This window comes from Struthio camelus, chromosome 3 (genome assembly GCF_040807025.1).
Source record: "Struthio camelus isolate bStrCam1 chromosome 3, bStrCam1.hap1, whole genome shotgun sequence".
NCBI lineage: Eukaryota > Metazoa > Chordata > Aves > Struthioniformes > Struthionidae > Struthio > Struthio camelus.
In genome coordinates this window covers 111,438,430-111,457,242 of record NC_090944.1, presented here as the reverse complement: position 1 = coordinate 111,457,242, position 18,813 = coordinate 111,438,430, and positions in this window count along the sequence as shown.

Below are 18,813 nucleotides of genomic sequence, written 5' to 3'. Positions count from 1 at the left end.
CTTATGGAGAAATGTAAACTTATAGTGCACTAAACTGCACCAACTGTAGCACAGTTTAATGATAAAAGAGCCATTGAAATATTTTGCTGGAAAGCCAGACTACATTTTTTCAAGCATGTGTTTATAAACTCTTGATTCTAAGTACAATGGCTGCATTATGAACGAAAACTCAGAAATAGGCAGCCTTCCAAACAGAGTCGGTAGTGGAAAAGGAGCAACAGCTGAGCTGTGTTTATCAGACCAGCTTGAGCAGGATGTGCTTTCACATATCTAAATATTTATGTAAACAGATGCACATTAAACCACTTAGAAATAAATAAGACTTTCTGAAAATAGAACTCCACAATGACATCAGGAACAGTTTATCTTTAAGAACTGTGGGAATGGGCTTGAATAACCAAATATTTCATTGAAAAAAATGCAATAAAACTGGCTTCAGATGTAATTCTGTAAGTTTATATGACACAGGCCATCTGACTGTGCTGAGTCTACAGATTTGCTAGTAGTATTTTTCTAAAACAAGCCAGCTTCACCTCCTTTCCCAACCTCGCACAATGGTTGATAGTCTGTACTTGCTACTAGTGTAGTGTTTAAGTGAGATAGTTTGTCTGCCTTTCTGCATCTGAAGGCAGAGAAAGCTGTATCGGAGCCCAGCTCTCTGGGAGACAAAGGGCAAAGGCTTGGGATCGGCTGTGTCTTACCCATGCAGCGCAACCTGCGAGATTTGCAGAACTTTTCTCCCACTATACTACGTGTCAGTACAGGATCATGTCTCAATAGACAAGGGTTGCTTTTGGTATGGTTGCCTGGGAATGCTGAATTAAAAGCCTATCTTCGACAAGTGTTTTTTCTACACTGTGCTACTTCCTCTGCTTCACTTCCACTATTGGTATGACAGTATATCAGAGTCAGGGTTTCATAGCTGATTTCTCTGTGTTCCTGTACTTAATTTTTTGCCGGGGTCAACTTGTGTTTATTTAGTCTATTCTTGCCAGCTCTGAAACATTTTATCACAATTTGTTGATGCCCTAAATGTTCCTCCATTTTCTTTCTCTAGTGTCCAACCTCGGGTAAGCTGTCAGTTTTTTTTTTTTTTAATGATGAATGATTTTGTTTTCCTTTGTTTTTTTTTTTTTTTTTTTTTAACTATCCAGTTTACCAAACTCCTAAGTTTCAAACACTATCATGGACATCCTCCTGACCTTTCTCTTCTCCTCACCCTTCCCCAAAACGCAACACAACCTGTTTTCAGATTTCTTTTCCCTCAGGCATCTGTCCATGTTTTCAAATAGAAAGTTAGGACCTATTTATTATAAGCCTGCTGTCCTGGAGTACATAAATGAAACAGTTCAAACTCAACCAAATTTATAGCAGAGGCGAAGGGTCTGATTTCTTTGCATTTTAATTACACTTTGTATATATGATTTCTCCTACGCAACAACCTTAGTTAAGATTTTTGATAGGTTTCTATTCTATGACTGTAATTACAAATCCTGAGGATTTTTTAAACACTTTTAACCCTCTAAAACTTCTTGATCAGTCTTATCTCTAAGAGCTTCATGTTACAAAAGCTAGCAAAAGAAACATTCAATCAAACTGCTTATTGTAAATCTGGGACAAATCTACTCTAGTGGATACAATAGCTATGAAGCTATATTAATGGACTTTCGTGATTTTTTTACATCAATAAACGCCTATCCTTGTTCTTTGTGTTCTTACTGTGAGAACAATGCATCTGATCAAATGGTTGGAGAGTCTGTGGTTGCAAAAGGAGATTAGTTCTGCCTAGTCTTGAGTAGATGTCCACAAAATCCATTTTTTTTCTTTTCTTTTCTCTTTTCTTTTCCATGAAGTACCGTGTTTATAAAACATAGTGGGCCAGTACCTTTGGTTTGTTCTTACTTCCAATAAATGTGAAGATACTGGCTCTACAATTAAATCAAGTTTGTGTTCTGTGATTATGAAATCCTTGCAGTGACTTGCTCCCCCAGAGCTTCATTTTGCAACTACGACAAACCTGACAATAGTTCTTTTGGCCAAAACACTCATGGTCATAGAGATCAACTTGGTAGACTCTGTCTACATCTGGAAAATATTTCTACTTTGGTACCTCAGTACGTTTGAATAAAATGAACAGTCACTAATTGCGTCCAGTTTGACTTCATAGATCCAAAAAGTCAAAAGAGTCGTCATTTGTGATACTAACCCAACCTGTTGTCTGGATTTTATTGTTTGCGCTTTAAACGGTAACTAGGGATAGAATTTGTTTCCTAGATTTTTCCTGTATATTTGAAACCATTTGTATGTTTCTTCTACTACCTCATGCATATTGAAGAGCATAAGAAAAGTTACTGCAACTTGTGCGATTGCAACTTGAGCACTTTTTTCACAAAAAATAGCTCTTTTATGGATATTCATATGAGAACTTGTTGAAGTGTATATGAAAGAAAGAATATTAAAGCAAGACTTTTTAAAGAGTTTTCCCCAAAATTTTCTTGAGATCATCATTTCTGTCCCTCACTGTTATGAAAATGTCCTATGTCCCCACAAGATCACATTAATTTAACAGAGTCGCAGAATGGTTACGGTTCTCGAGATCATCTAGTCCAACGCCACTTGCTCAAGTAGGGTCACCTTAAGCAGGCTCCCCAGGTCTGTATCCAGACAGCTTTTGAATCTCTCCAAGGAAGGAGACTCCACGACCTCTCTGGGCAACCTCTTCCAGTGCTCTGTCACCCTCACAGTAAAAGTTTCCTCATGTTCAGATGGAACTTCCTGTGTTTCAGTTTGTGCCCATTGCCTCTTGTCCTGTCACTGGGCACTACTGAAAAGAGTCTGGCCCATCCATCCTCTTGGCACCCTCCCTTCAGATACTTATATGCACTCATAAGATCCCCCTTCAGTCTTCTCTTCTCCAGGCTAAACTCCAGCTCTCTCGGCATTTCCTCATACAAGAGATGCTCTAATCCCTTAACCATCTCAGTGGCCCTTCACTGGACTTGCTCTGATAGCTCCTTATCTCCCTTATACCAGGGAGCCCAGAACTGGACACAGCACTCCAGATGTGGCCTCACCAGCACTGAGCAGAGGAGGAGAATCACCTCCCTCGACATGCTGGCAGAGCTCTGCCTAATGCAGTCTAGGATACCATTGGCCTTCTTTGTCACATGGGCATGCAGGTGTCACATGCTGAACTTGACCACCAGTAGTCAAGTTCTTCTCTGCAGAGCTGCTTTCCAGCAGGTCAGCCCCTAATCAATAGACTTAAATTCGTGCCCTAGAAAGGTGGATTTTTTGTTTTTGTTTTGAGGTTTTTTTGTATTTTGTAGGATCAGTGTCATAAACAAGTGATACATTTCTCAACAGTCTGAAAAATCAACCATCTGCTATGTGTATTCAATCTCCTATCAGCTTTAAGTCTCTGCCTAGAATGGTCTGCACTGTACACACACATATTGTTAGTGTGTGTGTGCAACTTATTTCATGCTCTATGAGATTTTTTTTATTTATTTCTTGGAGTTTCATTGCAGATAATGTATTAACTTTTTGACTTTATGTTCATTGTTGGCTATCTTGGGCCTTACAGAGATGGACATGCTTTAGCATTGAGTTTTTCTCACGAATAGGAATTTCAAATGAGATGCTGTTATAAAGAGCTGATTTGCTGTTTTTCAGTTTTTCCCAGAGATGCCCAGTGCTGAAGAGCTTGGCTTTGTTGTTGTTGTTGCTCTTTGTGATGACAGCTACCCTGTGTGATGAATGTTCTGTAATTACGTGTTGAGAAAGGAATAAATGATCATAAAATCATAGAAGGCTTGGTTGACTGGGACCTTTCAGGGTCATCCTGTCCAACTTCCTCCTCAAAGCATGACTGCCACTAACAACAGATCAGTCATGGCTTTGACTAGCTTGTGTCTTGAAAAGCTTCACAGATCACGTTGTCTCTCTGGGTAGCCTGTACAAGTGCTGAACTATTCCCCAGTGAAGAATTTTTCCTTAATGTCCAGTCTGAATCTCTTAAAACACAGTGTCTGGCCTTGTTGTATTGTCTGTTGGTTCTGAGAAGGGTTGGGCTCTGTCACCTTTGTAAATCTTCAGATATGTAGGATGCTATTAGATCATACCTTAGCTACCTCTTTGCTCTTTTTGTAAGCTACTGGTTCTAGGTTCCTGACCATCTTAGAAGCCTATTACTGGACCCTCTCTAAAATCTCAGTATTCCTCTTGGAGCGGAGACCTAGAGCTGGATAAAGTATTTCAGGTGCAGCTTCACCAGTACCAAGCAGAAGAGGATGTCACCTGCCCTTGCTCTGCTGGCTCTGTTCCTCTCAATGTAGCCCAGTTATGTAGTTTGCTTTAGTTGTGGTGAAAGTACACTGTTGGCTCATATTTAGCTTGGCATCTGTTGTAACTGCTAAGTCCTTTTCAGCTGATGCTACTCAGCCTGTATTGATAAAACTTCTGCTTCTGCCCCAGAAGCAGAATCTTGCACTTCTTGTTGAACTTCATAAGTTTTTGTTGAACTGGGCCTCAAACTTCTCAAGGTCCGTCTGACTTGAAGCTCTTCCCCAATTTCTGTTAGTGTTTGAAGTCCTGATAAAACATCTTCCCTTTGTAGTTCAAGAGATTAGAGCGGTCAGTGCGTTCTGTAGTGTTTATGCTCTAGACACAAATTAACCAATTTCAGAGGTAGTGTTTTGTGTTAGTATCCAAATGACATTTTTCATTGTCATTAAACTCTCTTTAAAGACATTTTGGAGATTATGTCAAAGGTTTCTTGAAGATAGATTTCAAATTGTTGACTATGCATATGGACATAGTTGTTTCCCAGGAGACAGTGATTAAAGTTAATGCAGGCAAAAGTGAGAGCTAGGTTGTTCCTTCTCTTTTGATGATGTTTGCTTCTGTTGCAAGCAGTTAATAGCTATGTTGTGATGTTTTGCTCCTAGCTTGTATTCATTAACGTTCATGAATGGTCATGTCATACTATTTTATGATGAGATGAAAATCTCTAACTGTTGTTTGTTTGTTTGTTTTGAAAGCTGCTTATTATTATTATTACAATGGCCAACTCTTTCTAACATCCTTCATGTTAGTCCTACAAGCACCCTGTGTGGCAGGAATCTGAATCTTTAAGAATATGACATGCTTTCTGAATGGCATATACATACATCCCTCAGAATTTCTTAGTATTCCCTTTAAAATTCTTAACTGTGTCAGTGTGAACACCAAATAAGGTTATAGGTTTTGGCTTTTTTGTTGAAATAGTGCATAGTTACTGCGCAGAATGTTAAGAACTTAAGGTTCAGGATGGCCATTAAGGTTTTCATGGTAGTTCAGGAAACCTAAGCCTAAAACGTATTCTGTGGTTGCATCATCCTCCTGAAATCCTTCTCTTTCACTGTGTCGACATCTCTGTTTATCTTTTGCTCGGTGTCTTTCAGAACTGTTTGTGTCTGCTAAGGAACCTGGCAGATGCATAGCTTTATCACATGGGGTTTTTTACCTGCCAAAAGCCATACAAACATGGGGAAAAAAATCATTTGTGAGTTTATGCTGGATGTCTTCAACTGTGGAGAAAAAAGTATGATGGAGTTTTTTTTAGAGCTTTTGAGGGGATAGTGCTTATGCTGATTTTTGTGCTATTTTAATAGTGACCATTTTGTTTGGTCTGCCTGTCAGTGATTTAGGCTTAAAACATTCATAACAAGACTGTTGATCTACTGTTTTAAATCCTTCACAGAAATTTCACCAGTTCTGATTTGCAAGTAGTGCTGCAGGAAAAGATTCAAAGGCCTTTAGAAACATTCCCATAATGACAACATAGCTGTCCCTTTGTGGTTCCTCTCCCTAGGGAAGGTTAGTGTGTGATACGTTTATGTAAAATTTATTTCTTCTGTGCTACCTTTGATGAACTTAATTTTGCTGCTGGGGAGAGAGGAGACAGTGTTGTGTTCTGATTTCCTCTTGAAGCTCCCCTTCTGTGTGTAAGGATCTGTAGTGTCTTCAGGGATCTCTGAGGAATCCAGAACAAGAAGTGGGCAGCATAGGGGAGGAGATGGTCTTGTCTGTGTCAAAGGACCACCACTTTCAGGGGGGGGTTCTAGACTATGTTTTCTGATGTATCTGGCTACATTGCACTGTCACAGAATCAAAGAATGGCCAAGGTTGGAAGGGACCTCTGGAGATCATCTAGTCCAACCCCCCTGCTCAAGCAGGGTCTTCTAGAGCACACTGCACAGGATCGCGTCCAGATGGGTTTTCAATCTCTCCAGTGAAGGAGACTCCACTACCTCTCTGGGCAACCTCTTCCAGTGCTCTGTCACCCCCACAGGAAAGCAGTTTTTCCTCATGTTCAGCTGGAACTTCCTGTGTCTCAGTTTGTGCCCGTTGCCTCTTGTCCTGTCGCTGGGCACCACGGAGAAGAGTCTGGCCTCATCCTCTTGACACCCTCCCTTCAGACACTTGTACACACTGGAGAGATGCTCCAGTCCCCTCATCTTCTAGTAGCCCTCCGCTGGACTCTGTCCAGGAGTGCCATGTCTCTCTTGTGCTGGGGAGCCCAGAACTGGACACAGCACTCCAGGTGAGGCCTCACCAGGGCCGGGTAGAGGGGCAGGATCACCTCCCTCGACCTGCTGCCAACACTCTGCCTAATGCAGCCCAGGACCCCGTTGGCCGCCTTGGCCACCAGGGCACACTGCTGCCTCGTGCTTAACTTGTTGTTGTCCACCAGCACCCCCAGGGCCTTCTCTGGGCAGCTGCTTTCCGGCAGCTCGGTCCCCAGCCTGTACTGCTGCGTGGGGTCATTCCTCCCCAGGGGCAGGACCCTGCACTTGCCTTTGTTGAACTTCAGGAGGTTCCCCTCCGCCCAACTCTCCAGCCTGTCCAGGTCCCTCTGAATGGCAGCGCAGCCTCTTCTGGTGTGTCAGCCTCTCCCCCCAGTTTAGTATCCTCAGCAAACTTGCTGAGGGTGCGCTCTGTGCCTTCCTCCAGGTCACTGATGATTAAGTTGAACAAGACTGGACCCAGGACTGACCCTGGGGGGACACCACTAGCTACAAGGCCTCCAGCTAGACTCTGCGCCACTGATCGCAACCCTCTGAGCTCTGCCATCCAGCCAGTTCTCAATCCACCTCACTTTCCACTCATCCAGCCCACACTTCCTGAGCTTACCTAGGAGGATGTGATGGGAGACAGTGTCAAAAGCCTTGCTGAAGTCCAGGTAGACAACATCCACTGCTCTGCCCTCATCTACCCAGCCAGTCATTCTGTCATAGAAGGCCATCAGATTGGTCAAGCATGATTTCCCTTTGGTGAATCCATGCTGACTACTCCTGATCACCTTCTGGTCCTCCACATGCTTAGTGATGACCTCCAGGATGAGCTGTTCCATCACCTTTCCAGGGCGACAGGCCTGTAGTTTCCCAGGTCCTCCTTCTTGCCCTCTTTGAAGACTGGGGTGACATTGGCTTTCTTCCAGTCCTCGGGCACCTCTCCTGTCCTCCAGGACCTTTCAGAGATGATGGAGAGTGGCTTAGCAATAACATCCGCCAGCTCCCTCAGCACGCGTGGGTGCATCCCGTCAGGGCCCATGGATTTCAAGTGGATGTCAAGTTTGGACAAAAGATCTCTAACCCGATCCTCCTCGACCAAGGAAGAATCTTCCTTTCTCCAGACTTCCTCTCCTGTCCCCAGGGTCTGGAATTCCTGAGGGCTGGCCTTAGCAGTGAAGAATGAAGCAAAGAAGGCATTCAGTAACTCTGCCTTCTCTATACCCTTTGTCATCAGGGCACCCGCCCCATTCAGCAGCGGGCCCCCATTTTCCCTAGTCTTCCTTTTGCTGTTGATGTATTTGAAGAAGCCCTTCTTGTTGTCCTTGACATCCCTTGCCAGATTTAATTCCAAATGGGCCTTAGCCTTCCTTGTCGCATCCCTGCACACTCTGACAACGTCCTTATATTCCTCCCAAGTGACCTATCCCCTTTGCCACATTCTGTATGCTTATTTCTGTTTGAGTTTTGCCGGAAGTTCCATGCTCATCCATGCAGGTCTCCTGCCCACTTTGCTGGACTTCTTCCTCAGAGGGATGCACTGCTCTTGAGCCTAGACGAAGTGATGCTTGAATATTAACCAGCTCTCCTGGACCCCTCTTCCTTCTAGGGCCCTACCCCATGAGATTCCTCCAAGTAGGTCCGTGAAGAGGCCAAAGTTAGCTCTCCTGAAGTCCAGGGTTGTGATCTTACTTATTGCCCTGCTTCCTCCTCGCAGGATCCTGAACTCCACTATCTCATGGTCACTGCAGCCATGGCTGCCCCCAACCTAGACCTTCCTAGGTCTGCCTGCAACTAGACCTTCTTTTTTTTGTTAGTACAAGGTCTAGCATTGCACCTCTCCTTGTTGGCGTCTCCACCACCTGAGTCAAGAAATTATCCTCAATCCTCTGCAGGAACCTCTTTGACTGTTTGTGCCTAGCTGTGCTGTCTTGCCAACAAATGTCAGGGTGGTTGAAGTCTCCCATGAGAACCAGGGCCTGTGATCGTGAGGCTACTTCCAGCTGTCGGTAGAAGGCCTCATCGATGACTTCCTCCTGGTCAGGTGGCCTGTAGTAAACCCCCACAACAGTGTCACCCATGTTAGCTTGCCCTTTAATCCTTACCCATAGGCTCTCCACTTGCTCTTCATCCACCCCGAGGCAGAGCTTCATGCATTCTAGTTGCTCCCTCACATAAAGAGCAACTCCAACTCCACCACCTCGCCTTCCTGGCCCGTCTTTCCTAAAAAGCACACAGCCATCCCTGACAGCATTCCAGTCATGTGAGCTATCCCACCATGTCTCTGTAACTGCAACAAGATCATGGCCCTGCAACCGCACACAGATCTCTAAACTCTTCCTGCTTATTCCCCATGCTGCGTGCATTGGTGTACAGGCATTTCAGAGAGCCAATCAAGCATGCAAGCTTCTCAGGAGAGGTGCAAGAGGATCCTCCATAGCTATGTTCCATGCTGTCTCCCCCGCTGTATGCACCTGCTGGAGGCATCCTGATTGAGCAGTGTTTTACTGAGTCCCCTGTCTCTACACCACTCCCCTTCCCCCGTCTTTCCTAGTTTAAAGCCCTCCTTACCAGGCTGGCCAACCTGTTGGCAAAGACAGATGTGTGCCCCACCTAGTGAGGTGGATCCCATCTCTCCCCATCAGCTGTTGATCTTCAAACAGGGTTCCATGGTCCTAGAAACCAAAACCCTGCTGCCAACACCAGTAGCACAGCCAGTTGTTAGCTTGGAAAACCCGCCTACTCCTCCTCCCGGTCCTTCCCCCTCACAGGCAAGATTCAGGAGAAAATGACCTGGGCTGCCAGACCCTTAACTACCATCCCCAGAGCTCTGAAATCCTGTTTGATGGTATCCAATTTGCCCTTTGTGTCATTAGTGCCCACGTGGAAGAGCAGCAGAGGGTAATAGTCCGATGCATGGACAAGCCTTGGCAGTCTTTCCATGACATCTCTTATTTGAACCCCTGGCAGGTAGCAAACCATTCTGGCAGGTTGGCAGATAGCCAAAAGCACTCAGAATGAATGCTTTCAATGCTATCAATATATTTCTGAAAGGAGAACTAAAAAGCAGAAAATACAGAAGGCCTGTAGCATTTATTGCAATACCTATTGTTTTTAGGGGACAATCGTCTTGGAATATCATCCACCCTTCAATCCAGACCATTTAGGCAGTTTATATTCTCAATCTTGGTATACTTAAGAAAGGAAATGATAATACTAGACTGAAATTCTGCATTCTGGAATTATTTTTATTTAAGTGGGTTCAGAAAGTACTGCACCAGTTTTTGTGAAATGCCCAACCAGCTGTACCTTGAGTGAACTTATGAACCTGCTAACTTTGGCTTCAGTAATGCATGTTTGTGTGTGGAAATCTTTGTATTTGAAGGAGTAAAATACATAGACTTTTAAAATGGTGCTCAAATTTCTTGAAATGGTTTCTAAGAAACAATTATGGAGGAAAAATAATTTCTGAGCAATTTTTCTGCTGCACTCTTTTCATTCATGCTGCCAGGCACTGCTCATATGCTTTGGTTAAGTCCTATTGGCTTTTTTTTTTTTTTTTTTAACTTTGTGTCCTAATTTTCAGGGTTATATAACCCTTGGATGTGGAACCTTAGCCTGTTCATGTAAACCTGAAGGTGTTAGTATCATTTTTGGATACCGGAGTATTTCATCACAAGAGAAATTCCTGGTAAATCATTTTAAAAAATGGGTGGAGATTTATTGCTTTATTCATTTTTATAGTGTCTTAATGGGGCTTGAGTCACTGGGAAGGAAGCCATAGATTCTTTGGTATAGAGCCTTTGAGCAGCCTGTGTGTTATTGTGCTGAATCACAGCACCTGCGCTGACCTAAACAAACCGCTTTTCAAGCCCCTGGAGATTTTAGACTTATGAATAGCAATTTTCTAGTCCATCCGATGCAATTATAAGAAATGCATCAAATGTTTTGAAATAGATGCATTTTCATCTGCTTACGCTCAGTCTGAGCATAATTAAATTACACCTGATGTTTATGATTCATTCTGTGAAGATTTACAAATGATGTTTTTGTGGTATGAGAAATATTTTGAATGTTGCATTGCTCTATGAGATACTTTCATTATTATTTCCATATGCACAAACCCTGGGATTTTTATTATGCATTTCACTTCTATAGATCATCAGGAATTACTGAAAAATGGTTGCTTAGGCCAGATCTCATTTTCCATAGTTTCATTGATTTTTTTTTTTAATTCTTGCTCTCCTACGGCCTCTTTGTTTGTATATCTCTCACCATTATTACCTGAAAATTTATAAAAGTAAGCAGAACAAGAGAAGCGAGATGGAGGAGGTACAGGTTCTTTCTGTCAAACTGATTCATATTTCCTGTGTGAATTTGGGTGAATCACCCAACCTTTCTGTGTCTGTTTCCAGATCTGTACAGGAGGAATAAATTTGCTAAAGGCTTTATAAAATTAATTTGTCTTTGGAAGGTACCTAGGAATTCTGAAATGGAAGGCCCTATAGATTCCAACATCTTATAATTTACATCATGATGGCATCAGTTAACTTAGGACTTTCCTTGGTCAAAAGAATGTACAGAGTCCTTGTACATTTGTGTCAACAGCTGTAAGTGGTATATTGATTTATGTTTCATAGGACTATACGATTATCACAAGTTCTCTGGTTTGTTCTTGCTGGTTATATGCTGTCAGTAGTAAACATGACAAATGCTAGCCAAAGCATATTTACATTACTACTAGAAAGCTCAGCTACCAATAAGAAGTTGTAGAGTGGGGCAAAGAATCTGGATTCAGAATAAGTACTGTTTAAAAATGTATTTATTTATTATCAAAGTAAATACTCTTAAGCCTCTTTGGCATTGCTGTCACTCTGTTTCTGGTCATAACTTATTTTTCCCCTATTATTCCTCAATGTTTAACCTTTCCCTTTTGAGTCTTAATAATGAAAAGGGTTGAATGTTTGCAAAGCAGTGCCTACAGCCATCTGGATATCTGTGCCTTTGGCCTCCTTCCGTGTATTTGCACAGTAATTGTATTGGTTTTCCTGACTGACCTTGTGATCAATAAAAGTCCAGATATATCTATGTTGATTTTTATTTTATCTTACTATTTTTGTCTTTTAGGAATAGTAATTGGAGCAACAAAATGCATTTCAGATTTCTTTCAGATAGCTTGGAGGTTAGCTAACTCCAAACTGAACAGCACGATGACAGAGAGAAGCCTCAGAAGGACTAAACAGTTTTTCGTCATCTAAGATGTGACAAGGTAGTTGCACTTGTCTGAGGTCTTTGGTGTCTTTCTACATCTAGCCAATAGAAGCTGTTTCTACCCCTGCTGAACAAGTATGATTTTCAGTTTTGGGAGACTTCTCTGAGCTACAGCGTTCCTTCGTTCAGTCTCGTGGATCCAGAAGGTGGTATCAGAAGCAGACATTTTTTAGGACAAATCTCAGCTTGGTCTGTGTTTTGTTTCTATGATTTCTTCTTGCCTGTTTGCTGCTCTTGCTTATGGCACTGAAAATTGTCAGTTCTTTGCATAATTTTAATCTCTAGGTTTGGGAGTGCGTTTTGTGATTTACAAAGGGAAAGGTTGTTATATTAAACATTAAGTTAATGTAATGTAATGTTTAATAATCTACTACTGTGCTGTCTTCTATTCCCTATGAGGTATCTCCTTCCTTCATGTATGTTTAGATTAACTGGCATCAAAATACAGAATCTTTACTGACTCTCCCATATTACTGGCTAATGAGAATTACTCCATAGCAAGAACCGGCACCTGAGGTCCCGTGAACTTAAGGAAAAATAGAATTCTTGATGGACAGCAGTAGTGATAAAAAGAGAGCCCACTAATAATTAGCTGCATAATTGCTTTAGGGTAGACCTCTGGAAAAGCTGTTTTCCCCACGTCGTTTTCTTCCTCCTCCCCTTTGCAAATCAGCCCTTGCCAAATCCTAACTTAAAGCCTTTGGCAGGCACAGCTAGCCATCTCTTACTCTGTATAAAGTACCCTCCATGTGAGGCACACATATAGAGAAAGTTTGGGTAATGGTTGGCTTGGCAAAGAGATTTTTTTGGACGGATAAAAATTCCCAAGGTCTCTGTTTATTTATATAGTTCTTGGAATAACCCTGGTTTCAAAAGGCTGCTGGCCAGCTGCTGAGACAGCGTTCCAGCTAATATATTCCCAGCGCAATCACCACACTTTGCTTTTCCCATCATGATATCCCCAAAGCTGTTTTTGGTTAAATCTCATGACTGGAACATAGGAAAGTTCACATTAAGTCAAAGCTCACAGTGGCACAATGTTTCTTTTTAATCAAGCCTCTTTAAATGGAAAGATGCCTACTTTCAGCTGCTTTAACCTAGACTATTTCTGTATCTGTGGGGAGAATAATGCAACTGTAATGCAGTGTATGACCAAAATATGTAATGCCAAGAATAAATGGATCACTATGGTGGATCTCAAAAGGTATATGGGAAGAGGTTACTTTTAGTAAGTAGATTGAACATTTTATTTCAGTGACTAACATAAAAGCAGAGCCAGAACTAAGGATTTCTGTGGTATAAATGCCCTTTTACCATGTCATTGTTCTTAGCAACCAAACCACTGAGGCAATGAGCCAGGACAACAAACTACACTTCTTTTCTCCTATTTGTTTGGTGTTGGTTTATTTATTTATGTATTTATTTGTAAGTCAGAAAGTTAGTGAGACTAACATATCTCATAGCCATAGTGCATAGAGAGCTTAAAGGACTTAAAAATGTGTACAAGAATTTTTTTTTTCCTGATTGGTTGAGCGAATGTCACTGCAGAAATTTTTTGCCCGTTTCTATCTTCCTACTCATGGTGTTTCTTTCTTGTGGTAAGGCACATGATTAATTTAGATCCATGGTACCCGTCTATTTATGTAATGGAGGCAAGAAAAAGGGTTCTCCAGGTAAGAACAATTCATTTATACTTGCATACCCCAACTTGTCCACAGGAAAGACTGTTGCTCTGCGGTGATCCATGAGCTGTATACAGTGTTGGTCTGAGCTTTATATGAATTTGAAGTTAGAGAGAGTATTTTCAACAGAGGCTGAATATAAGCAGAGAATTGGGCCAAGCAAATCTTGTAATATAACTTTATTCAAGATATTTTGAGGTGTCCACTGTTCTTCTGGAATTTCTTGATAATACCAAGCAGCCATTAGTGCTCAGTAAGATTTGTTTCTGTTTTTCTCTGCCTACGTACATTTCTTGATTTTTTTTTTTTTAATTTTAATTTTAATTTATTTATTTTTAGTATATCCAGGGTAAGGCAACTTCCACTACTGATTTGGCTGGTTCCTGTGTACTGATTGAGTATCACCAATTTCTTTAATTGTTTCAGAGACCGTTCCTCCACCCCAAACCCATATGCTTGGGGAGAATGGAATTTACAATTTTGGCAATTTTTCTCAAAATACGTATTTCACTTTCCCTCTTCCTTGTTCTAATCCCAAAGCTCACCCTCACTCTAATGAGCAGTAACACAGATAGTTTCATGCTTCCAGTGATCACAGGTCTCTTTGTATGCTATGGGAGCTTCTGTGACAGATTGTGGGTAGTTCAGTATATTAGTATTTGCTAAGACAGTAGTTTTAAGTAGAAATAGATGGGCCACCCAGAGAAGTGCCGTTCAGAGTACAGGGATATTTTGCTTAGTGCGGGATATCCAGCACTGTAGAAGAAGTATCTCTGTTGACTGTGTTACTCACTTTAGATATGGACATGAAATGCACATGTTGTTGATAGACACCTGTATGTCTCCAGAGCTCTATTAATTTCAGTTAGACCTTAAAAACACATCCATCTGAAGTTTTTTTTTTTTTTTTAAATGGGGTAGTAGACAATGAGGCTATCCTAGAGATACCCTTGGGGATGGTACACTGGAGAGAAAACATATTTTCAGTTTCTTCCTAGGGAAATTATGGTGAACTGAATAGAATCTATCCATGGTCAGTCATGCATGGGATTGATGGATATTTCATGTTGTTCAATATTTTAGGGCATTCCCACCCCCATAAAATGTGTGTTAATGCTGAAGTGTACTTAATTGGGGGAAAAATACAGATACCACAGCTGTGCCCAGTATGCCTGGGCTGGCCTATTGGCCTATTCTACTGCCATAGCTCACAGCTTCTAATTAAATGGTATGCTGGGATATGAAAGAGAAAAATTATGTTTAGCAAATATAACAAGAATTTCATGTCACTCTCTTCATACAGACAAACTGAAACTACTGTAGAGCAAAGAGTGGGAAGAATGGCTGGCATGTAACAGAGAAGGTGTTTAAATGTTTTATATACAGGAACATAAACCGGCTTGAGCTCCACAATTCAGTACTCAGATGGGCTTATGAACCCTGTCATTGAGATGTAACTGCAGAAAGATGGGAGAATTCAGCTACTGTAGAAGTCACTCTACAAAGAAAATTATTTGAACTATTATTTGTGTTCTTTGAGAAAAGAAGTGTGGTTTGCCTCTTGAAGATGGTTATGCCTGTTGTTCTGTTTTTTTTTCCTTCTCCCTTCTTGTCTGGCTTTTAAAAAATTGTGTTGGTTTAAAGCTATTTATTTAATTCATCCTGAGGACTTAAGTTCACAGAGCATTGAGAGGTGGATTTAATTTTCCCAAAATGTCTGGAGATGAGCCTAAAGACACTTAAAATTGCCTGTCACAGGCAGAAGGTTGCAAGATCAGAAGGTCCTGGCAGCAGAATGCAAGGGAACCAACTTTTTACACGAGAGTCCCACTGCATTTTATAGATAGCAATATTAAAAAGAGCTGAATGTTTTTTCCTGATGTTCCATTAAGTACACACAGGAAAGCAGTATTTTATGTGAAAAGGAGCCCAGCTCACATTTACAGTCTAGTTTGTGTCATCATCTTTTGTGCTGAGAGTTTTTTACGCTTCTAAAAATCTTTTCTTTTCAAAGTCATACTACATCAGGTATTTGTTACTTGATTTTCTCTATAAAAGGATAAGAAAAATGTCCCATCTTGCTTTCCAAGATACTCTTTGAGAAATCTAAACCGAAGGATAACTAGGTTATGTTGAAAAATAATAAACTCCTATACTGTAAGCGTGCAGAGACTACACTAGCTCCTATTTCATTTCTCTGCATATTTATGTGCTTATTCTAACACATATGCCTAGCTTAAATGTTTCAATATGAATAGTTGGTTGGGGAGGGAAGGGTCAGTCAGGCATAATTTAGATAGATGTGATTATTCGTTTAAAAGCTACTGGCTGGGCTACTTAAATGGCTAGGTTTGGTCAGTTATATCTGGTTTCCACATGTGTTTCCTGTTTTTCTTCTAAATTCTATACTGCTCAGGGACCTGGGGAATGTGAGTCCAGGATTTTCCTGAAAGGAAGGACTGCTTTGTTCATTACTGCCATGGGAATGTGTTAAATTTGAGCATATGTAGTACAGGTCTCAACAGTGTTTCTCCAATAGCAGATATCAGCTTAGCTCATTAAAAAAGTAAGACTAGAGAGAAAGGAATGGTGGACAACTTTTTTTTCTTTCTTTCCCCCTTCCCCTCCCCCCCCCCCTTTTTTTTCTTGGGTGGCAAAAAGAAGAAGGGAATATATATATATGCTGTTTACTGTAGTCCTCTTTACACAATCACTTGTTATCTGCCAAAGGCAATTCTAGAAAATTAAAACAACTACTTTGAAGTATGTAACTAAAGTAGCTCTGGTTTTTAGCCTAGTATAAACAATTTAAAATACATCAGTAGTCTCGGACCATCAGGAAGAGATAAAACATCTTCAGCAGAAAACCTGGGAAGATATCAAAAATGTGTTTATTTGAAATCTGTGACAAGGCACAATTGTGTTTTTCTCTCCTTAGACAATACTGTTTTAATTATGCGTGGCTCTGTCTCTTATTATGGTAATCCAGCATAATTCCTTAGAAACTGCTTATTAAGAATTAAGTTTCTGTCTATCTAACTAATAGGAATAAGATACTAAACCTTTTGCAGCCAGGTCATTATTGATACGTTTTTCTAAATGTTTCATGGACACTTTCAGTGGAATTACTGTAGTCAAAAGTGGGATTTTTCTGAGTAAATACTAGTTAGTTATAAGGGAGAAATAAAATACATGTTCCAGTCTGTGCAGATTATGCTAAGTAGCATAATGCACCCCAAAGAAGACACTTGCGCGGTCTACTCCAGGTCTCTAACTGCGGTGGATAAGTCAGAGCCTAGTTTCTCTAGATTCCATTTATAGTCAGTAGGAAAGATTCACTCTTGCAGAAGGAAACGCTGCTTTTTCCATCAGGTCCCCAGATATTATCACGTTCAAAATTAGCATCCCTAGCTTGTGTAACCTCCAGCTCTGTAAAACCGGGCTCTCCTGCTCTCGGAGCATTTTACAGTCACTCCTGGGGAGCGAGTCCTAGCACAGCCCTCAAATTCGTTTTGCTTGGTAGCTCCCAAATAATTACTAGGCTTGGGAAAATCGGTTGTGCTGGCTGTTTCCTGACTATCCAAGACAGTAGGAGAGGAATTAACAATTTCTTAGCACACCCTTCTTCCATGCCTGCTCAGAATTAATTTGTTTCCTCAGATTAGCTGGAAGCTTTCAGGTGACTTGGATTCTTGCCTCGCTGCCTGCGGCATGGTACTTATTGTCAGCCTGCACAGTCAGCCCTGTTGCTTCCATCTGCGCTAACTCAGGACCGTCTTGACGCTGAGGTTCAGCAACTTAGCCAATATTTGGGCAGATGGAGAGACTAGCTCTTTTTGAAGAGAAAAGTCTTAATTGACCATGAGGTATTTCTTTTCTCCAAACTTTAATCTCTGACTCCAAAACGTGAGCATGAGTCCATGTGTGTCAGTGAAGGGGCTCCAATGCTTTATGCTAGGCTAGAAAAAGAAAAAAAGATGAGGGTCAAGCTGATGCTGGACGCTCAATGCATTATCCAGGTGGCATACAGAGGAGGAGCCAAAGTGACAAAGTCGTACGTGCATTAATTAAGTGCAGTCTTTAGGAAGGGGAGAAGGAACAATTCTTAATCACATATGAAATGGATTGTGTTTTTGTTCAGCTGATTGTGAAAAATATTGCCCAGTACGGGTGGTACATCAGGTCTTACGGAATCAAATTGAAGGGCTTAAGCAAGATGGAAACTAGAACCATATTTCAAAATGTCAGGAATTGGTTTGTGATTTCCAGGATGTCTTTTAAAAAAGTATTTCAGAGAATCACTACTATTATTTTTAGCAAACTGCACCTTTTGGAAAATAAAGACATGGAGCTCTATATTAACATATAGTTAAATCATCCTTTCACTCAGAATATTCTGCAGAATGTTAAAACTTTCTTGGAAATCTTTGCATGTATTGCGTCAAATCTCCCGGAAGGATTTTAAATAAAAGAATATTGTTAAAGTATGAGATTTGGATGGTGAGAATTAAAATTAATTATCTTGATAAATAAGGAGAAGGTTGAGAATAGCACTGGGGAATAAAAGACCTGGGAAAGTGGCATTTTGCTCCTTACTCCTTAGAGAAACATTGGAATGTGGAGATGCCTTAGGAGAAGAGTGTGTTTTTAACAACAGTTAAGGAGGAGCATTTAGTATTTTGCAGAAAAGCATAGAACTGAGCAGCAAAATCAGGTGCTTTTGAGGTAGGAAAAGTATCAGTGTTGTTTTCCAATGACATACCAGATCCACGGCACTGTGGAGAGGTAAACTCTGCCTGATGCTCAGACAGGAGCCAAGAACTCACCTCAGTTGCTACTGTAATCACAAAATTATAATTCTGCTATCTGTTATGGAAGAAATAGTAGTAGTAGTTATAGGATTAATTACCTTTACCAAATTATAGCGTAAACAAACGTGAACAAAACAGTAAGACAGGTGAGTTATTTTGGCAATGGTGTGTCACCATCTTAGAACGATATATTTTTTCTTCTACTTTTACGCAGTGGGCTTGATCTTCCTCCAGGTAGCAGCAGAGTTTTTATTCAATTCTAGTGGCCACAAGAATTTGCCTTTTGTAATAGTCTTTCTTCCAAAGGATATCAAATGATTCCTCAAGCAGTGCTAAATCGGATTTATCCCTGTCACATTTCACACAGCTGTGCACTAGAACGCGTTATGGGGCAACAATACTGTTCTATGCGGTTACCCTCTCTTGTATTAATAATTGGTCTAATATTCTGTCTAAATCTGATAGAACTGTATTTCTCCTGTTTGATTTTAAGAA